The sequence below is a fragment of the Desmodus rotundus genome, chromosome 1 (genome assembly GCF_022682495.2).
Source record: "Desmodus rotundus isolate HL8 chromosome 1, HLdesRot8A.1, whole genome shotgun sequence".
Classification (NCBI taxonomy): Eukaryota; Metazoa; Chordata; class Mammalia; order Chiroptera; family Phyllostomidae; genus Desmodus; species Desmodus rotundus.
Window position 1 is genome coordinate 21,603,693 of NC_071387.1, and position 22,364 is coordinate 21,626,056.

Here is a 22,364-nt window from a genome sequence, read left to right on the forward strand (position 1 = left end):
AGGAATAAACTATTCAGGAAGAGAGCATTTTGGGGAGGTTGGAGGGCAGTCAGTGGCAGAGGCTGACGTCATCTATTTTCCATCATTTATAATGAGGTTGGTTCATGCTACTCATCTCTCGTTCTGTTTACCTTCGGTATATCTAGTTATTGTTTACTTCTCATTAACTAAGCCTCACATAATCCTTTGGACAAGAAATATATTCATTGGAAGACAGTCAAAGAAAAATATTGTGACACATTTTTAAATACATAGGACAGATAATTTTCATGTAATCCAAACATAGTCCCACAGTCTTATCCCTTCATCTCAGGCTTTTGCATCTATTCTAAGTAGGGCTGACATTTCTTCTTAAGTCGATGTTCCTGAGCAATATTCTGATCTATTTATCACGGACAGCAACGTGAGGTTGTTGAAAAGGAGTGCATGTGTGTGTATCTGTGCAAACCGGAAATATTGCTTCATGTTATGACATTCTTAAAACCAGGTTTTGAGTTTGTTTTGTTTTTAGGATTCCTTCTTTCTCCTGTGGGATCCTCTGGGTACTTTTGACTCCCCCCTGCTCCCCCCCACCCCGCTATAGAGTCAGCTAGCACCTGGACAAAGGCCCCCCAAATGCAGTTTAGTATGATTTAACAGAATGCTGGGTGATGACTTTTAATGAATGCTGCTAACACTGTGGGCACTGAAACTGGGGACTGTCTGCACAGCAGATAAGTCCATTTTAAGGATTCTCCGGGGGAGCTGTGAAGAGCTCCTCTCACTGTTGATGGCACCTCCTGTTCACAGCTTCAGCCTCTGGAAATGCTTTGATTCAGCAGCAAGTTGGAGCTTTTAAACACTCCAATGGGCCTTTGTTGGCAACTGCTCTGCCTGCATGCACAGAGGGCTCATTCTTCCACAGAGGGCCAGACGGCCTGCGGATGGGCCAAGCCAGTTTACACTGATGCTGCCCGTGGGAGGGAGAAGAAAGCAAGCTTGGATCAGCCTGGCCCATAAAGGCGCCGTTGATCCCTGTCCAGCTCAGTGCCCTCTTCCGCAGTGCGTGCCTCCTTCAGTGTGCCCCGTGTTGAATGGCCTTTGCACAGCAGTTCTTACAGACTAAAACACCTCTGACACTCCTCTAAAATAGATTCCTGAATATACAACACAGGCTGCTACAAGGTGCCTTCCCCAGTGTCCCTTGGGGAAAATGCTTTGTGGAGAAAGTAACATCATCATACGCCCCTCCACACGCCCACATTTCCCTTTGATCTTAGTGTTTACCTGTGGCTTATTGGTATCAAGGCAAACTGGGTATTGAGCATTTGACTTTGAAATAGTCTGGTTCTCCAATAGGCGTCCTTTGAAGTCAGGTCCATTATGCGTTGTTTATTGCCCTTTCAAACATACCCACATGTATTTCCAAGACCAATGCTCTTTTCTACTCATTCAAAAGGAGAGCTGGAGTTTGTTGCCATATTGGCCATCCTTTGATATTTTTAAAATGAGAAAAATAATATCTCTGGAGTCCATTTTGTCCACTTACAAATTATTTTAACAATATATGTTAAGGGCAATTTTACATTCTCTCTATCCCATTACTATCTTCCAAAACACAATTATATGTCAATTGAATGACTCAGAACTTCTTCTGCCCGAGTAATAAATCATAAGTGTAATGGGTAAAAAGAATTTGTCATTGTTCAGTGTGTATACAGAGTTATGTGGCATATAACCTCAAATTTCTTTCAGATCACATATAAATACATAATAAAATAATAATACTCATTAGTCAACACCAAATATAAGTTCCAGATGTCTGAACATCAAAGTATTTATAGGCCTATAGGAACCGCCTTGAGACAGGAACTGTTCTTCAGAAATGGCAATGGAAGAAAGCAGGCTACAAAAACCTCCCAAATTCTCTGAAACAAAAGCTATTCTTGTTTATACATAAATTATGAATGACTTTTTAAGGGCTGACTCATTGGCCAGTGCATGTGCCTACAAATCCAGTTTCACAAGAGAATGGGAGCTGACTGGACTAACAGGAATTCTACAACAAATCATTTTTTCCCAGCTTGTCTCTAAAAGCAAGTCAGTTTGGGGTTTCAGCCACACTCTTGCCAAGGCACAGCGGGGTGTGTTGCTTTGACTGGGAGCCGGGCCACAGCTCTGATGCCACTCCGACCGCCGAGCGGGGGCTGCCTGCTTCAAGAGGCTTTTGGAGCCCTGGCATTCTCAAGCTAGTCTTTGAAAGAAGGGACTTGGCGGCCCCCTCAAGTGGTGGCAGCAGGTGGACCCCTTCCCTGAAGACACTCACCCCAAACCACTGCACTTCCCAGGTCTTTTCTCTGGATGTTGGCCTTGTGTCCAGAGATATTGCTCTGGTGGACAAGAGCATCAGCTTCTAATTCTAATTATGCTGTTTATTCACTGCCTGACCGTAAGCAAATGAATTGACTTCCTTCTGGTTTTCTCATTCGTAAAGTGAGATGTCATACAGGATAATCATTCAGGTCCTGTCCAGCTTCAATGAGCTGTGATTTGGTTTTCTTCTACACAAGTAGAAATAAATGAATGTGTTACTTAGTTCATCAGTGTGATGTATTAGATGCCGGTGACCACAATTGCTAATAAGTGGCTTAATTAATCATGACAATATAAGATTTCACTACTAACACAGACCTTCCAATACTTGAAACATTTCTCTCTTGCAAGGAGAAGAGGGGGCAGGATATGACTACTTCTTGAGAGCTTAAGTATGAAAAGGTAAAGCTCAGACAACTTGTTGGCAACATGAAAAAGAATCCTTTTATCTTTTTTTTCCCTCATATCTTCCTCTTATAGGATTTTTCTTTTTCTTTTGGATAGAAAGGAGGGGAAAAAGAAATTCACTTTTTAAATTCAGTGATTCAAACTCTCCAATGACTGATAGTGTATGAATGTCAAGAATTTTGAACATGAGTTTTCCATCTTAATTTTTCTACCCCAAATGCTTTTTGTTGATTTCTCTAATCATAGAAAAATGTCCCAAAGAAGGAAGTGTTTGGTTTTTGTAGTGTTGAATAGGGAGAGAAGTATTTGGGTCTGTGCTCCATTGAACCTCTTTGGGAAGCTGTTTAAGGGGATGTGACCACACTTTGCTTCCTTCTTTTCTTAGAAGGAATTTGTTTTTATTGGCACACTTTTCTAAGAATCCTGAATTTCCTCTGATAAAACGTGATCACTACAAGGTGGTAGTGGTGTTTAATTATCAGTTCTAATTAATAAATAAATGACTACAAACTCTATAGTCAACATGGAATAAAGTCAACATGGAAGAGAGATTACTTAAACCTTGAAGCTCTAATGTTGCACAATTAACAATAAATCCATTATTACTTGATGTATTTTCTCAAACAAAAACACATGTGACTGGGAATTTAAAAACTGAACAGGCATTGGCAAATGTTTTCCAAATATAATACACCATCCTGACAGCTAATGCATCAGCAATGTTTACTTCAGCAAATGTTTCCAATTTGGAGGAGGAAAAAAAAGAATGTCTAATAATAATCTTTTACATTTGAACACGTGTATGGTGCTTTACAGTTTACAAAGCACTTTCGATGTATACATCACTCGACGATCCTTAAAACCACCCCGGGAGGTAGGTGGGACACAGATGATCTTCCAACAACTTGTAATTCCCTGCTCTCGTTCCGCTGTTTCCTGTCTTTGTGATTTTACACGTGCCCTTCCCGAGTCCTGGAATGTCTTCTTCTCCCTTCTCTGTCTCATTTTTCATCTAGTTAATTCCCAATCAACTTTAAAAATCAACACGACTGCCTCCTCTTTTCAAATTCTCTGGAAGCCTCCAGTCTGAAGTAGATGTTTTCCTTCTGTGTTTTTTCTGTGCCCTGTGCGGGGCAGCAATGATCCCACTCTACTGTCACGGCCGGTTTGCTTTCTGTCTCTCACCAGACTGTGTGCTAACTTGACTGCATGGATCTTGTCTTATTTACCTGACACTGTCCCTGTGACACAGTAAGGGCTCGATACATGTTGAAAGAATGAATGCCCTCAATTCACGTAATGAGGAAACTGATGCTTATGAGTCAAGTGCCTTGTTCAAGGTCACGCAGCTAGTGAGAGGCAGAGGGTGAACTTGAACCTGTGCTGCTGTTGCCCCAGTGCAGTAGTCTTTCCTCGGTATCATGCTGTGTTTGCTTGGCTCAGGACCATTGAAACATATTACGTGACCATGGGTACAGCATGACAGCATCTTGAGGGGATTTCTGCAGCATATATAAGAAATGATTGGGAAGAAGCACGCTTCCTTTTATTCTGTGATCTTTATTTGTTGAATGTTTTTTAACTCACTCTTTGCTTCCAACAGTAATTTGAGCCAGCTTAAAATAAAGTTATGTGAAACAAGGATAAAAGACAAGGAGCCAGGTAAAAGAGAAAGAAAGGAGTGAAAGTGTTGTATTAGAAATATGAAGCTAAGAAATGTGACTATAATTTAACTGAAACTTGGCTTTGAGCTGCCTGGAAGCCAGGTAGAAAAGGGAAACATAATATGTTACAGTGCGATTATTATTGTTAAGAGAGTTATAAACTCCCAGACAAAACATACAAGCTTCCATTATAAGATAAATAAGTGCCGGGGATATAATGTGCAGTGGGGTGGTTGTAGTTACCACTTCTCTGTGATGCATATGAAAGTTGTTTAGAGAGCAAACCCTAAAAGTTCTCGTTATAAGGACAATTTTTTTCTTTTTTCCATTTGTTTTTATTGTACCTGTATGAGATGATAGATGTTAACTAACCTTACTGTGGTAATCATTTTATAGTTTATGTAAGTTAACCCTTTATGCCACACAGCTGAAACTCATACAGTGACACCCGTTAATTATATCTCAATAAAACTGGGGGCAAAAAGAGAGAGAAAGAACATCATAGCAGACTTTTTTTCTCCCTAGCATTCAACTCTAAGAGGGATTTATTACACAGATATTTATATGAGCCAATGAAAAACATAATGGAAAATGCCCTTGCCTGCAACTCACAAAAGAGAAATTCCTTCATCAAAATGTATCGAATGTCTCCTGTGTGTCAGACACTGTATTGGGATACAGATTCAAAGATTACTAAGAAATGGTCCTGTGTTCAAAAGACTTCAGAGTCAGCCAGCAGAGAAAAGTAACACAATCACTAGACCTGCAGCAACAGAAACCTTTTTCACAGTTATTTCTTACAGCAACTTTACTAATAACTCAGGGCATTGTATTAAATTAGGGTTCCCCTGAAGACACTTTTATGAGAGGAAGCCTGATAAATACAGAACAAGTACATAATTTGTATTTTGGGGTTACTACTTTCTAATCAGATCCTCTTTTTAAGAATCCCAGATTTTGAAAAGAATATAAATATTTAAGCATTTATCAGTGTTTGATGATTGAAAGGATTAATGCCTCATTTGGTTTTTTTGGTATTTTTCAGAATTCTTTCATTTAAAGGCTCTGTGCATTGTATATTGCTGCTCAATGTACAAAATGTACGTGTTTTAAAAACTTATAAACATGATCGGATATGGAGCCATCCTCTGCAACTCTAGCCCACTAGGAAGTAAACTGAATAACAAGTTGTCTGGACTCAGAAAACATGGTTAGAGTGAAAAGTCCATGCTTTGTTCCTGTAATGGGTAGTGCACTCAGAAAATCCCGAGGCTGGCTCAGGACCAGCTGACGACCCCCCCACCCTGCCCCCAGCTCTGGGCTCATAATGGGGAGCCTATTTTTCTTTTATTACTGGTAACTGGAAAAGCCTAGCAACTATTTTCCGTTGACATTCCCTCCAGGATGGAGAGCTTGTTTTTCCTATATTTTCGTATATTTTTAGGCGGTCATCTTGGGCAGTCTGGCTTTGTATCAAAAGCGGTTTTAATTGAAGAGGTTCTCCCTTGGGCTATTGGGTAGAAAAATACGTTCTCTGTATCTCCGTGTCTATTTTGAGGGGCACGGCTGGGCTCCAGTTCCCTATCTTTTTGCGAAGCAGCTGCTCTTCCATCTCATCCTTGCCATGTGCCTGGAAAAAGGAAAAGGGACGGAAGGAGGGAACAGAATCCGTGATCAATCTTCTAAATGGCTGGCTTAAGAAGTGGCAGAAGTGACAACCTTGGGCCACCTACTCGGTTTCTCACACTTATGGAAACTGTAAAAAATGTTGACAGAAAAGCAGGAGTATTGATTATTGTGCGATGAAGGAATGGAGATCTCTGCCTTCAGAACTGCTGCTGGATGGTGTTTATGGGAGTTCTTACTTATCCTATTTTGCCATGTATAATGTGCACTTTTTAGCCCAAATTATTGAGGGAGAAATAAGGATGCACATTCTACATGGGAATAATGACTCCATACCATGCATATAACAATGGGTGTAATAATCCCATGTATAACGTGCACAAAAACATGGGCATGCATTATACACGGGAGCCTGTTATACACAGCAACATACGGTACATTTGACGCCACCTCCAGCTTGAGTTTTTCATTTGCATGATTCTCATTTTCTTAGAGTCAGAAAGAACATGCTTGCACTTAACTTTGGTTCATGAAACATTTACGTTCATGGCACATGCGTGGCTTTTGCTCCCTTTGCTTTCTGCTCGGTTTGATGAAGCATAGCATACTTAGTTATCATGGAGAGTCATGCCCGATAATTTATCATTTGAAAAGATGGCTTAGCAATCTGGAAAGTACTGGGCAAGCAGCTTGGCCTCTCACTTGTATCTACTATGGGGAAGATGGGAGTGAACTAGCAGAGATCCGTAGGCTGTAGGTCACTGGTTTTATGATCGACATTTTAGTACCTTATCTCATTTAGGTCTCACAACCAGTGTGCAAGGAGGGAATGCTTATCCCGTTTTCTAGTGACAGATTTCAGAGTTTGGCTAATGTGTTAAGGTCACACAGTTGGTAGTGGTGGAACTAGGGATGGTGGCTGGGAGTTGATGTGACTCCAAAGTCTGAGGTTCCATTCTACTGACTGGGCAGCCCCATGGAGGCCCGGCATGCCCAGTGCACCGTGATGCATCTTTAGGAGAGGTAGGACCAATGACATGTTCCTTCAACAATGCCCCTTAAAGGCTTCTTTCCACAGGCTGGAATTATCAGTAGAGCAGAGTTTTAGGCTATCACCCAGCATGCATCTTCTGAGGAAAACACTGATTCACCCAATTATATTATTCAGAGGAGACTAAGAATATGAGGCATCAACAGACAGTGAAATTCCTTTTTAGTGAAACCAGAGATGCCAGAGAAAAAGCAATTACAGACATTTCATAATCCTTCATACACAGTGTACTTATCTGATTCTCAAGTTCTCTTGTCCTAGTTAAGAGGACAGGATAAGGGGTGTGACGCCCACATAGTTTCGCTTGAAAAAGGGACACTTGCTAAAGTCAAATCTTTGAGGTATTTGCTGATAGGGTTTATTGGGCGTGGCTTCTGTTCTGCTGAGGCCGTCGTGGTTCAGGTTGGATTCTAGAGGCCTAGATCTAGGCTTCGGAGAGTTTCAACGTTGCCCTACATAAAAGTCACTTTACTAAAAGTGGTTGTACTGGATGCTGCTCAGATTTCTGTGATAACTTGCTTTCGTTGAAAATAAAACAAATTTCTGAAACTCTAGTCATAAGTAAAAATTCTTTGGCTGCTTCTAGGACTTTCTACATTATTAGTCAGCATGTATATATTTGGGGGTTATGCTCAGAATATTAGACATCTGCTTTGATATGGCCATGGACCATCTGAATGGGCCCAGGCTGCAGAATTGGATCTGGGTTGGGGGGAGCCCTTCCTGTCAGGCTCTTAGCTGTCAGGGGCTGTGTTGTGGGAAGGTCTGGGAGGGCCCAAGGGAGAAACCAAGGTATCTGGAACAGCAGGGAGAATCTCAGGGGCTGTTTATGAATTGACAGTACATGTACAACAGTTTAACGATAGTTACTGCCACACCGGTGTGTATGAACTGGATATTAGGTTTGCATACATGACAATCAATCTAAAGTAGTAATTAAAGTGCTATGTCCACTAAGTGCTATAGGACTAAACAAGGAGATCCCTAAAGCCAACATGCAACCCCTTTTCTAGGAATCCTGGCATCTAACTCTGGAAAGATGATATAATTGAGTATTTGAGAAAATAGTCTCTGGAGTCAGGCTGCTTCCTATTTTTGCAATAATAGGTTCTCACAAACTTAGAGGCTTAAAACAGTGCACATTTTATTCTCTCGCAGTTCTGGAGGTGAGGTATCTAACATCAAGGTGTTGTTAGGGCCGCATTTTTTCTGAAGGTGTCAGGGGAGAATGCATTCTGTTTTCAGCGTCTAGAGGCTGCCTGCATTCCTTGGCTCAAGGCCGCCTCCTTATACCACTCCCACGTCCTTGCCTCCGACATCGTGTCTCCTGTTACTGACTTTGACCTTCTTGCTTCCTTCTTATAAGGACCCTTGTGACTACATCAGACCCAGTTCAGTAATCCAGGGTAGTTTAATCCCACCATCAACGTCCTTTTTCCATGTAAGGTGGCATTCGTAGGTATGGGGGAATTCGGTCATGGACGTTTTGGGGGGCATCGTGACTCTATCACAGTGGAATCCCACCCAAGCTCTGCTACTTCCTAGTTATGTGACCTAGTGACTAGCTATGGAGCCAGTTACTCACTCTCTCTGTGCCTTGGTTTTCATATCCGTAAAACAGGGATAATAGTAGTATTTTCCTTGGAGGATGAAGATTAAATGTATTATTACAGGTGAAGGCCTTGGCACCATTCCTAGCCCCCATGAGTGCTACCTGTCGTGACCATGGCTATCAGCGCTCTTCTGGTGAATCAGCTCCCTGACTGACTGCAGAGCCAGTGGCCTCGTCAGACCAACTTTAGAGGTCAATGCCTTTGGTCCTTCATGAATCTGTTTCAGTACAATGGGCTGCCTAGTTTCCTATCCCTGCAACTCTCCTTTCCTGCAGTCCTGGTGCTTCTTGAGTTCTTCCTGAAGCATCAACACAGCTGCATCTCTGGGATCAGAAGAAGGAGGATAGACCAGTTTTTCAGTATTCTGGACTTACCATGAATCCATGCCCAGTTTACCAATTCCTTGTTTCAATGAGCATCCCTGTAAGAATCTTCCAAAATGGAGTTTCGTTCTGTTCTCGCCCATCTCTCTAGCCCAGGGTTGCTGCCTCGCACCCGATGCAATCCCTCCCATTGCCCTCTCCTAGTTCTTCTGCCTCTCTGGTCCCCACATCCTCCAAGTCCTGTAGCAGCCCACCCCCTTCCTGTTCTCCCTCTTGAAGGGATTTCAAAGCCTTCATATCAAATATAGGAAGTGAAAGTCTCTTCCTCTTTAGAATAAATTGGATATGGGCCTGCAGGCATCTTCTGCCTGAGGGTTGTCACGGAAGGAGGAAAGTGGCTTGGAACGGATGGCTCTTTCCAACTTGGGGGATCCATGACTTCAGTGGCAACACCAAGGAAAATTATAAAATGCTCTCCTTGCATGCCTGAGTTCTCTAGGCTGTTACAACAATTTATTCCATTTCTGTAGTGTTCAGGTTTGCCTTTATGTTTTTCCCTTACATCTCCACTTATGGAAAATTCTCACCTGTAAACCCATACACGGATAAAGAAAACATATTCTCTGACACTAAAAATCAATCTGTTCGAACAGCCGATCCCTCCCACCGCTCCTTTGCCCCATTTACCAGCATTTTTTAAGAAAAGAATTTCAACTTGCGGCATCGTTCTGGTAACTTCTATTGCTTCTAAACTGAGTGGTACTATTTTCAAAAACAAAAAAGCATTTTGCCCAGACCTATTTTCCTTGTCAACTGCCTTTGCCACAAAAGACTAAATTTGTCTCTATTATGAATAGAGCTTGGTTACAGAGAAGTTTTACTGGCCACCTTAAAAGAAGTGTGGCTATTTTCCTGAGTAGAATAATTTGGAAGTTTTGTGTTCTTCATTTTCCAGCCTTTAAAAAAAAATCCTCTACTAAAAGAAATGCAAACCATATCTATAATACACAGACTTTACAACTCTTGAACGTTAACCATCTGAAGAGGAGGACACAGATCTGCCGCCCAAAGCAGGCTTTTAGTCTGATGCAGTCGATTAGAAGCTAGCAAACCTGGGTTCTTAGTTCTTAGTTACTAATTATTAATACTTAATTGACATTCTTTGTGCCTCAGCAATTCTTGTGTGAAACGTGGGTAATGATTCTTCTGCCTCATAAACTTGTAACAGGGCTCAAGGGAAATGATCTTTAAGAGACTGCATTAGACAGTACAAAGGGCCGTTTTTACATGTGAAGTGCCCGCACAGGAAAGTAGAGAAGGCACAGGTTTGCAGTCAGCCTGTGCAGGGAGTGCTGATGCCGTTAAGTAGCAAGCTGTGTGACTTTCTCCTTAGTGAACCTCTCTGAGCCTTGAATTCCTCATCTGTAAATATAAAACCCTACTGGGTGATTGCGAGGGTACATAGAGGACGCAAAACAAGCATTCAGTGATGGTAGCTTCTACTCCTCTTCACTGATCAAGGCATTCCTGTCTGTAGATCTGAGCTATAAATATACTTAGAGGTTTCCCTGGACCAGGCGCTCTTGGAACATTTTACTCAATAGACTTTCCCCTTTTTTTTCTTTTAAATGAAAAATTGATACTGTGGGAAGGCTTGTGGTTCTCCATGTCATTAAGTTCAAAAATAAATGTGCTCAACCATAAACTCCCCTTCTTGCCTCCAAAGGCAGCTCAGGTTTTCAGTCTACATGTGAATAGACTGTGACCTTGCCTGCAAGGAGCATTCCTGTCCTTTTGGAGAGGGCCCGGGGCCCAGGCTGGGCTCAGGCCTGAGCCGCTTTCAATGTACTAGGACTAAGAATTTTCTTCATTCTCCTCAGAAAGGTCCAATGTCTCTTGCAGCTCAGTCTGGCACAGCTTTAAGTCAAGGAGCGCCAATTCAAGCGAGAGCAGGGAGGTAACCAAATGGATGCTGTATATATTGAGGGGGGGGCAACATGGGGACCATGGAGGGCAGGGAAGGGCAGCTCTCAGTCCAGCTGATGGTTGCTAGGCAGAAATCCTGGCCCACTGTGGCTATCTCTTGTTTGCTTTCCCCAAGAAAAGCCAAACACCTGAATTTGCATGTGACATTTTCCAATGTTTTAAGGTTGGCAACTACTCCAAATTACTCTCGAACTCCGTAGAGATGAGAGCTGGCCCGCAGACCACCGCTATGGATCTTCTGCTATCCAGTGTCAGCTCATGGGGCTCTAGTAGCTCTCTGGTCAGGGAGACACTACCTGCATGATCCTGTATCTGCATGATCTTGGGTCACTTAGAATCACAATCACCTTTAAAGGAAAAAGCCATAAACTCCCCACAGAGAAGACTGTAGTTTTGAAATGATCCCATCTCTTTTCTGCTCTTGACTGTGAATAATTTTTTAAAAAAATCTTAAGAAAATGTAATCCTCCTTGATCTTGTTTTTAAAAAGTATTTTATTGTTAAGTATAATTGTCTGCATTTACCCCACTCCCCCCCCCCCCCATTCCCCCAGCCACCCCCACCTCCCTCCCCTGCTTCCACCCTCCCTTGGTTTTGTCCATGTGTTCTTTATAGTTGTTCCTAAAAACCCTTCTCCCTTTCCCCCATTATCCCCTCCCACCTCCCCTCTGGTTACTATCAGATTGTTCTTAATTTCAAAGTCTCTGGTTATATTTTGCTTGCTTGTTTGTTTTGTTGGTTAAGTTCCACCTAAAGGTGAGATCATATGGTATTTGTCCCTCCTCCTTGATCTTCGTCTCTGATAAAAAGTACAGTTTTCACACCAAGTTCAGGTAAGACAGATCACTTCAGTATAGGGTGGAAAACCCATCTATGCATCCTGAATCCCAGCACCAGCCAGTTTTGGGAATGGGACAGAAGGGTCTTGCTCAGATATGATTTCTGTCAGCATCAAGTTCTGACTTTAAGACCCATCTAAGAGGAACAATTTGCAGGTGGAAAACCCATTTGAAGTGGAGCCCCCAGGGCATCTACAGAGATCAGCAGCTTTCTGACTCCACTTCCTCCACCCTGTAGGTTGAGTAGAAGGGGAGGAGTCTCAACCCACTATGTAACTGGGAATGGGGCAGGGAGACTGCAGCTAATAACCAATTTCTTGTTTAGAGTACGTGCTGGAAGGGTAAGCGGACTCTTGGAAACAATTTAATTAGATGGCTTTCACACCATGTCCTGAGGTCTTTAGAGAAGCTTGGGGATCTTCCAGAGGCACTGGCCTCTTAAATGACACTGTAAAGCTTACTCTAGAGTGTTGGTTATTAGATGTGAGAGGTCATTTGAAACAGGGTTCCATTAATTAAAGAAAGAAAACCCCACTAGTCTCAGTTTGGCTTTTAGTTGAAGAACCAGCCCAGGGCTACGCCTTGATGAAAGTCAAGCCAGTCCAGAACTCTGTGGCCTCCAAGCCCTTTCCTGCACTCCGCATGGAAATTAGCGAGTGCTTTCAGCACTTGAGCGATCTCTTCTCGGACGTGCTGGAGGCATTTTCAATTGCTTCCTGAAAGATAAAGTGGCTTGCACTGCTTTGTTTTTATTTTTAAATAGTTTGGGCAATTTGGACATTTCTGACAAGGGCTTAACAGCCATTAGTTATCACACATTCTGTACACCATTTAGATTCATATTTGTTTGGCTAGTGGGACCCTGGCCATTGCTTCTTTCCTGCTGGCCTTCATCCATGAGTCCTGTGGGCAGTTGGGAGGATTAGAGGTTGGTATGTTCCAGTGGTGTGCTGAGAAGTTTTAAAGTGGCGTGCTCTCTGGGGGTGGGTGGCCTTGATTTGGATCACTTGCCAATTTCCATTGTGTAGATACTCCCACCATGGCCAATTTTAAGTTACAAATGAGCAAGAATTTGGGAAGACTTACCAGAAGGGCAAGAGGGTGGAGGGAGGGCAAAATGGGTAAAAGGGGTCAATCGTATAGTGACAGATAGAAATGAGACTTTGGTGGCGAGCACAATGTAGTATATACAGATTTTGATTTATAATCTTGCACACCTAAAATTTATATAACGCGATATACCATTGTTACCTCCCCCCAAAAAAAAGAGGGAGAAAGAAGAGGAAATGGAGGAGGAGGAGGAAGAAGAGAAAGAGGAGGAGGAGGAAGAAGGAGGAGGAAGAGGAAAGAGATGTGCACAATTGCTTTCTCTGGCGGCGGTGCCAGCAGGCTCCAGCACACCGCCGCACTTTCTGTTCTTCTCAGTCAGGAAACCATACGCCCCTGTCTTAGCCCCAGTTCTCACCTCCAGAGCCAGTTATTTTTATTCTTTCTTACTCTATCATTTTTCTCCCTACAATGCCAAACCAACACCTTGGAATGGTCCCTGTATCAAATGACTGATTGAATTAAAAGCATCCTCCTATCATCTAAGAGTTTAAAATGTGTTTCAGGTAAAATCAGAGGCAAAAATTTCCCCCATGTCATACTTTAGAACACCTTCATTGATTTATGTTTTTAACCATTTCTTAGTTTTGTTTTTAAAATTTTCAGTATTCTAAGTTGTTTCACTAGATGGTGCTCTATGTAGTTCAGAGTTAGGGCAAGTGTCAGCTCAAAAATCCGGAGGTCTTCTAAGGAAAGCATTTCTTCTTCTGACCAGAAGTTGTCATCCAATGGAAATTGGGATGTTCCAATTGACTTTATTCTCTTCCTTGCCATTGTCTGTGGGATTGGTGAAAGCTTCTCACCAACACAGAGTGTCATTTGCCACTGACTTTAGGCAGCTTTACTTTCCCCAGTGGTAGAAGGTGCTTTACATTTTCTCTGGTCGTGAAGATCTTAGCATATCTTTTGCACCTTTGAGCTCTGCCATAGGTCACACTTCACTTGGAAGGTGTCTCTGTCACTTAACCTTCTGACCACTTGTTAATCCTTATTTTTTGGGTGCCAACATTCCCTGTTTCTATAGCCTCATTTCTGAACTACGGAATATGTTGCTAAATTATTTTCAAGATGGTTCATGAAGATTTCAATCCTACAAATCTCATTCAGTACTTATAGTTTGTTGGGAAATGTGTAAGTCCTTCTACACATTTTATTTCACTCGCTATGTACAAGAAATTACTATTTTAACCCAACATTTATTTTTCTCCTTTCTGAATTCTCAGCACACAAAAACCTATCAAAAGAGAGAATAAAAACTATTAACCTGCATTTCGCCACCTGTAAAATCATCATTTTCATTGTTAACCACAGAGATATGTAGGCCCATTGACTGTGTTATTAGCTTAAAAATTTTGATTTCACATTATGCACAGAAATTAAGAAAAAACTGTAATTATTACTGAAAATATCTTCCCAACAACTCCATTGCTTCTATGAAGGAGCCGTATTTTGCTTACAAGTGTGACTCCCAGCACAGTACCAGGTATCTAGTAGGTGACCAAAATCGGCTACATTGATCGTTAGGTTACACGCTTTTAAATATGACCCCAATTATTCTAGTAATGTTAGAAGAAAGCAGTTTTTACTCCTAAAGTGTTCCATAGGGTGAGGAACCTGATCCTCGGAAACTTGTCTTAGGCCCCTCAGGCATGAAAGCAAAAGAAATCCGGAATTCTTTCAGGTCCTGAAACCTGGGACAGAATGGCAAATGCCCATTGGTTCCCTTTTCTGGGGAGGGGAAACAAAATAAACAAATGCTATAGCACATAGGCGCAGTATAGCACTCAATTTTGATAACCATATCCCTGTCTAGAGGGGCAATTTTATCTAGATTTTACGTCACAGCTTGTAAATTTTTCCAACTGACCAGAGAATTCTTAAAAATGGAAATATTGAGGAATCTTTGGCAAATCAGATATGGTGATTTAATTAATAATTCAATCACTTTACATGTTATAAGTTCATATAATCTATGTATTCTTGAGTCAGTTTTAGTAGTTTGTGTTTTTCTAAGAATTTGCCCATTTCATCTAAATTATCTAATTTGTTGGCACACAGTGGTTTATAGCATTTTCCTATAATCCTTTTATGTCTGTGAAGTCAGTAGCAAGGTCCCCCCTTTCATTCCTGATTTTAGTAATTTGAGTCATCTCTTCTTTACTCTTGGTCATTCTAGGTAAAGGTTGTTGATTTTTGTTGTTCTTTCCAAAGAACCAACTTTTGGCTTCATTACTTTTCTCTAGTTTTGTACATTCTATTTCATATATTTTTGGCTTTTATCTTGTATTCTTTCTACTTGCTTTGAATTTCGTCTTTGAGCTTGTCTTTTTCTAGTTTCCTAAGATGGAAGGTTGGGTTATTGATTTGAGAACTTTACTCCTTCTTCTTCTCCTTCTTTAGTGTAGGTAACTCAGCTAGAAATTCCCCTCTAGGCACAGCATTCACTACATCATTGTTTTGCTGTGTTTTGGTCTTCCTTCATCTCAAAGTATTTTCTGACTTATCTTTTGATTTCTTCTTTGACCCACTGGTTAAAGATGATATATAAATGGCAAATAAACATATGAAAGGATGCTCAACATCATATGTCTTTAGGGAATTACAAACTAAAACAATAAGACACCACTACCTGCCTATTAAAATGGCTAAAATCCAAAACTCTGACAATTACAAATGTTGACGAGGATGTGGAAAAACAGGAACTCTCTCATTCATTGCTGATGGGAGTGCAAAATGGTGCAGACACTTTGCAAGTCACTTTGGCAACTATTTACAAATCTAAATATACTCTTACCATAAAATCCAGCAGTCACACTCCTAGGTATTTATCCAAATGAATTTAAAAGTTATGACCACACAAAAACTTTCACTTGAATTTTAGTAGCAGCTTTATTCATTATTTCCAAACAATGGAAGCAACCAAGATGTCCATCAAGCAAACTGTGAAATGTTCAGACAATAGAATATTATTTAGCAATAAAAGGAAATGTTATCAAGCCATTAAAAGACATGGAAAACCTTAAATACATACTGTTAAATGAAAGAAGTCATCATGAAAAGGCTACATAGAGTTGTTTCCAACTATGTGATACTCTGGCAAAAGCAAAACAGTTTTTAAAAGATCAGTGAATGCCAGAGGTTTGGCTAGAGGGAGGGAAGGAGGAGTAAGTAGAGCACAGGAGTTTTTAGGGCAGTGAAACTATTCTTTATGATACCGTAGTAGTGGTACATGCCATTATGCATTTGTCAACAGCCCAGAGGACTTGACAGCACACAGATTGAACCTTAATATACACCATGGAATGTTGTTAATAACAATGTATCAATATTGGTTCATCAATTATAACAAGTGTATCTTATAAATGCGAGATGTTAATAAGAGGGGGGACTGAGGGAGGATGGGAGGGTAATATGGGAACTCTAATTTCTGCAAACCTAAAACAACAGTAAAAAGTGAAGTGTATTTTTTTTTTCAAAAGAGTGTAAGCTTGTGTCTCACATATATAAATGAGCCATACTTTGAATTTCCAATGAAAACATTTCGGATAATTTTGTAGTCTGGAATGTTTTAGGAAGAGGAAGAAAGGAGTTCAGATGAGCTCCCATTTCTTGAAGGAGATGAGGAAACACATAGAACTATCCTTTCTAGTTATGATTTGGTGTGGAAAAAAAGGCAAAATGTTGCAGTTTTTATTTTTTATGGGTGGAAACGAGGTAACATCCTTCCAAAAGGATCTCTTCAAGTCATGGTAACAGTACCCTTGTCTATGAATGCCTAAATAGTCCCTGAATTTCAGCCCCTTTTGAGCATCCTCCCTTTTGCTGCCAGGGAGGGCAAAGGCAAAACACAAAACAGAAAAATTCTAGTCATAGTCATTTAGTAGTTTCCCTTTCCCCATTGGATAAAATAAAACACATTACTCTAGCACATAAAGCTGTGCACGATCTGGTTCTTATCGACCACGTAGTCTCATTTCTTGCACAAGAATGAATCACTACATAAATATACCCGAAACTAATATAACCAATATAAGATTGTATAATAATAATAAAGAATGAATGAGCCAATGGGCATACCTAATGAGCACTTCCTTAGTAAAGACCATTCTGCAACATTCTAGGGGCCCAGCATCAGAAACGCAGATACATTTTCTACCACCGTATTTTGTAACTAAATTCCTAGAACTTTATAATCTAGCACTTTAAGGTGTCTAAATGCACTGTGCTCTTTCTCACATCCATGCCTCTGTGATGGCTAGTCCTGCTAGCTGGAATGCCCTCACCAAGCCTTCCCTTAGCCCTTGTCCCCCTGAAAAATATGTGCTCATCCCTCAAGATTAAGCTCAATTTACCTCCTCTGTGGCACTTTCTGCCACTGCACATCATACCTATCTCCATTGTAGCAATTTCCCAGCTCGATTACAGCTGTTCTTTCCCCCATAATCCCCACTGAACGATGAGCCCTTTGAGGGCTGTATTATTTCATGTCTAAATCTCCCGCACCTGGTTCACATTTACAGCCTTGCAAGAAAGCATGGGTGAATGAATGGATTTCTTCATTGATTCAGCAAATGTTTGCTGATTCCTTTCTCTAAGGCAGGCTATGTGTTGGGTGCGGAGGACACTGTATGACCTCATGGGACTTACATTCCAACAGGGGAGAGAGAAAAAACAGAATGACTTAAGAAGGTCATAAGTGGTATGAAGAAAATGAAAAAGAGAGTTGACAAAGAATGAATAAATGAAGAGAGCAGAGCCCACTTTGGGCAGGGTGTTTGGGGAAGGCCTCTTAGAAGAGGTGACATTTAAGCTGACCCAGGAAGAAAGACAAGGGGGCTGTTGTGAGGGACCTGGGAAAGCAGGAATAACAGGACCACAGGATGTTAACATGGAAAAGGCTTGGTTCACTTAAGGAAAAGTTGGAACATAGTAACGGAGGCAGAAAGGTACAGACGAGGTTGTAGTGGAGCCAACGAGGTGGAATCCTTGATGTCATGATGAGGACTTTGGGTTTTATTGTCAGTGAAGAGTCTGGAGGATTTTAACAAGGTGAGCTCGAGAACATCCTCTGGCTACTATGTGAGGACGAACGTAAAGGGACAAGAGGAGACTAGTTAGAAGGCCACTGCAGTGGAGAGGTGACGGGGGTTTGGATGGGGAAGGGGTGGCGGTAAAAGCAGGAGTTTTCTACAGTACCTAGTTTTTAATGAGGTTTCCAACCTAATACTAAAAGGGCAAGTTGATTCTAGCTTCTGAGGTTAGAGTGATAGGCGGACTTTCGGGAAATATGGCATGGGGGGGGATGGATACAGAGAGTGAAGAAAATAAGGTAGGTAGGTAGATTGGTTGGCAGATATGCTTCCTGCCTTAAAGCTCTACATTATTTTTTTTTTCAAATAGGATTTTAAAATGGCATGGTGAAATGGTCAGATCTGTGCATTTGAAAGCTTTAATCCATTAGGGGCTCAAATACCACCAATATTGTATCTATATTATGTGTATGTACTAGTAAGAAGACTTATTTCTGTATGGCTTGTTTAATCTTTTTTTTTTTTTTTAATCCTCACCTGAGGGTATGAATATTGATTTTAGAGAGAGAGGAAGGGAGAGAGAGAAAGAGAAACATGGATGTGGGAGAGAAACATCAACTGGTTGCCTCTCCTACATGCCCTGACTAGGGATTGAACAGGTAACCTAGGTATTTTCTCTAAACTGGGCATCAACCCGCAACCATTTGGTGTACAGGACAACACTTCAACCAACTAAGCTACCCAGCCAGAGCCGATCTTTTGTTTTCTAGTTTAATCTAATTAAAACAGGCTTAAGGCTACCACTTGCTACTGATATTTCACCAGGAGGCCTTGCAGTATAGTGTGTACTCCATAAGTGTTTGTTGGATTTGGATCAGTCGGAAAAGTAACCTTAACTGCCATGCTTGGAAACACATCTGGATTAATGGCATTTTTACCCCTTCCCCTCCCTCCTTCCCTCCCTTCCTCTCTTTCTTCCATCTTCCTTTGACTCTTTCTTCCATGTTCCTGGGATTGGCAGTCTACCATCTAACTGATATACCAGTGTTTTGTTAGCTGTTGATGAGTCAGTGGACCTCTAAGTTTTGGGCAAGAAATATTTTTATAAGAACCTATAAATATGTAAAATTCTCAGAGTCACATACTCAGCTCTGCTCCGCTGTGTTCAGAGATGTCGTCATGCCAGCTCCTGTTGGGTTGAAGAGATCCACCAATAAATTCTACTTTTTTTTTAATGCTCTTGAAATAGAAAAAAGCACCAGCCCAGGTGCATGGTGGAAAATGTACCACTTGTATATAATTTCAAAGTTCTTAAATGAGTTTCCAAGCAAATACGCAGGTCAATATTTAAAAGTATATACGTAGTATCTTATTTGAAACGGAATCCTTTCAGTTTGAGGGTCAATTTGATGCCGAAGAACATGTTTCTGAATAACATTTTGTACATTTTAAAGTCCAGCCTTCAAATCCAAGAAAGGAAGATGAAACCTCTTGTTCTGTTCGCCCATGCAGAAGGCTCTCCAGCTGACAAGCTCCAGAGACATCATTTCCACCTTGACTGTGCCCTGGCCCCATGTACACAGACACCTATCTCCTGGTCTTTCATTAAAAGACTTTATTGTAAAGAATTTGAGGGAAAGGCCAGGGTCCCTTTTCACCTATGTTTTCCCATTAAATTATAGTGCTGCTGAGCTTGGGAGACTGGGACCTGGTGCAGACCCCAGCTGGGGCCTGACCGGTGGAGCCGTGGGCCAGGGGCCAGGAGGAGGAGTGCCCAGGAGACTACCTGCCTCCTTGCCTGGGTCCGAGTGGACAGCACCTTTCTTAATTGGGGCAAGGGAATGTGAGCCCAGCGGGTAAAGGAAATTTGAGGGTTCCCCTTCTTACCCGATATGCCACTTACACGGGAAAGCAAAACCACCCCTGTTTGTATTGAGGAATTTTTGAAGTGTCCTAACCGGATTTTATAATGTCTAGCTCAGGATAATAACTCAAAGTGGAAGAAATTAGAGATGGTTTACTTAAACGTGGGAAAATAGTCATTGTCCCCTTGTCTCTTTGGCAACACTTGCTTTACAGTTGTTGCCCACCAGTTCATGATGGAAACATTTTAAGGCTCATTAAAAGCCTAGAAAATGCCCTACAGGGTTGCCAGACAAACGTAAAACAAACAAACAAACAAACAAAAGTTTAGAAGGGCATTAAAGATGATGTTTCTAACCAGAGATGTAAAGAAATAATGATGGTTTTTTAACAGTATGTTTAAAATCAAAACAATACTCGTATTACCTGGATGCTCAATCCTGAAGGTTCCGGGCCTTACCTTGCATTCCTCCAAGGTGTTTAGCGTGGGATGTGCACTTCAACTTGGTGGGATCCTTTACAACGTTCCTCTAGTTTGAGGCCAGAGGCAAGTTGTCGGATTGCCTCCCCTCTAGCCCTGCGTTTGTTTCCCCACTGCCATGCCAGGTGCCCCCATCAAGAGCAGTTGGCAGCACGGTGGAGGGAGGCCTGCCAGCAAAGCTCTCCCAGTGTTTATGGTGCCAGCTGCTTCCTTGGCATCCAACACAGTTTCATCATCTTTTGTTTGGGATTTTCTTGGAGCTCATGCTAATTTTTTTAAGATCGTAAAAGGATGAGGTATTTCCACATCTGCAACCACGAATGCTTGCTCAGTGGAAAATGATGAGAAGTAGTTTGGTTGCCTTTATAGGAAGCCAAAGGCACAGGTCTAAGGCGCTTCACAAAATGTTCTCACACCCAGTGTTTCGCTGCAGCCTCTTGGCAGGCCTGCAGGGGAAGCACCACTTGTACCAGCCGTGTAACAAGGCCTAAGGAGTTGACTAGCTCAGAGCAACTTAACTAGTGAGTAGCAAAGTCAGGACTAAAACCGGGGGCTTTTTCTCCTTATTTTAATACACTTTATTTCCTAGAGCGGTATGAGATTCACGGCAACCTGAGCAGAATGCACAGAGATTTCCTGTATACTTCCGTCCCTTCCACAAGGACTGTCCTTCCCATTATCAGCATCCTTCCTGTTGCACCAGAGTGGTACGTTGGTTACAGCTATGAACCTACCTCGGTACATCACTGTCACCCAAGGTCCATCGTTTACATTACTGTTCACACGTGGTGGTGCGCATTCTCTGGTTTTGACAAATGTATGATGGCTGGGATTCGTCACTGCAGGGTCTCATACAGAATAGTTTCACTACCCCCCAAAAAATCCTTCATGCCCTGCCTGTTTATTTTTTCCTCTCCCCTAATCCTTGGAAACCACTAATACTTTTACCATGTCCACGGTTTTTCCTTTTCCAGAATATCATAACTTGTAATCATATAATATGCAACCTTTTCACATTGGCTTCTTTCACTTAGTAATTTGCATTTCTTTCCTGTATATCTTTTCATAGTTTGACAGCTCATTTCTTTCTAGTGTTGAAGAGTATTCCATTGTCTGGATGAACCACAGTTTATTTACCCACTGAAGGACAGCTCAGTTGCTTCCAAGTCTTGGCAATTTTGAATATAGCTGCCATACATATCTGTTTGCTATAAGTATCAACTCCTTTGGGTAAATACCAACGAATGTGATAGGTGGATCATATGGTAAGAGTGTATAAATTTTGTAAGGTGCTATCAAAATGTCTTGCAGAGTGGCTATACCATTTTGCATTCCCATCAGCGATAAATGAGAATTCTCGTTGCTTCGTGTTCTCACCGGTTTTGATGATGTCAGTGTTCCAGAACTGGCCATTCTAATAGGTGTGTAACTGTATGTTGCTGTTGTTTAAAATGCAGCTCCCTAATGACACATGAGGTTGCATATTATTTCACAAGCTTGCTTGCCATCCGTGTATCTTCTGTGGTGAGGTGTCACTCCAGGTGTTTTGCCCAATTTTAATCAGACTATAAGAGTTCTTTGTATATTTTGAGTAATAGTTCTTTATCAGGTGTGTCTTTTGTAACTATTGTTTCCTAGTCTCTGGCTCGTCTTCTCAGTCTCTTGACATTTTGTGTAGTGGAAGTTTTTAATTTTCATGAAGTCTAGCTTTTCTGTTCTTTCTTCCACAGATTGTGGCTTTGTTTTGTATCTAAAAAGTAATTGCCATTCCCAAGATCATCTAGGTTTTCTCCTTTGTTATCTTCTAGGAGTTTTATAGTTTTGCATTTTACACTTAGACTTATGGTCCATATTGAGTTCATTTTTCTAAAAGATGCAAGGTCTGTATCTAGTTCCTTCCTTCCTTCCCTCCTCCCTCCCTTCCTTCCTTCCTTCCTTCCTCCTTCCCTCCCTCCCCCCTCCCTCTCTCTCCCTCCCTCCCTAACTCCCTTCCTTCCTCCCTCCCTTTCTTTCCTTCTTTC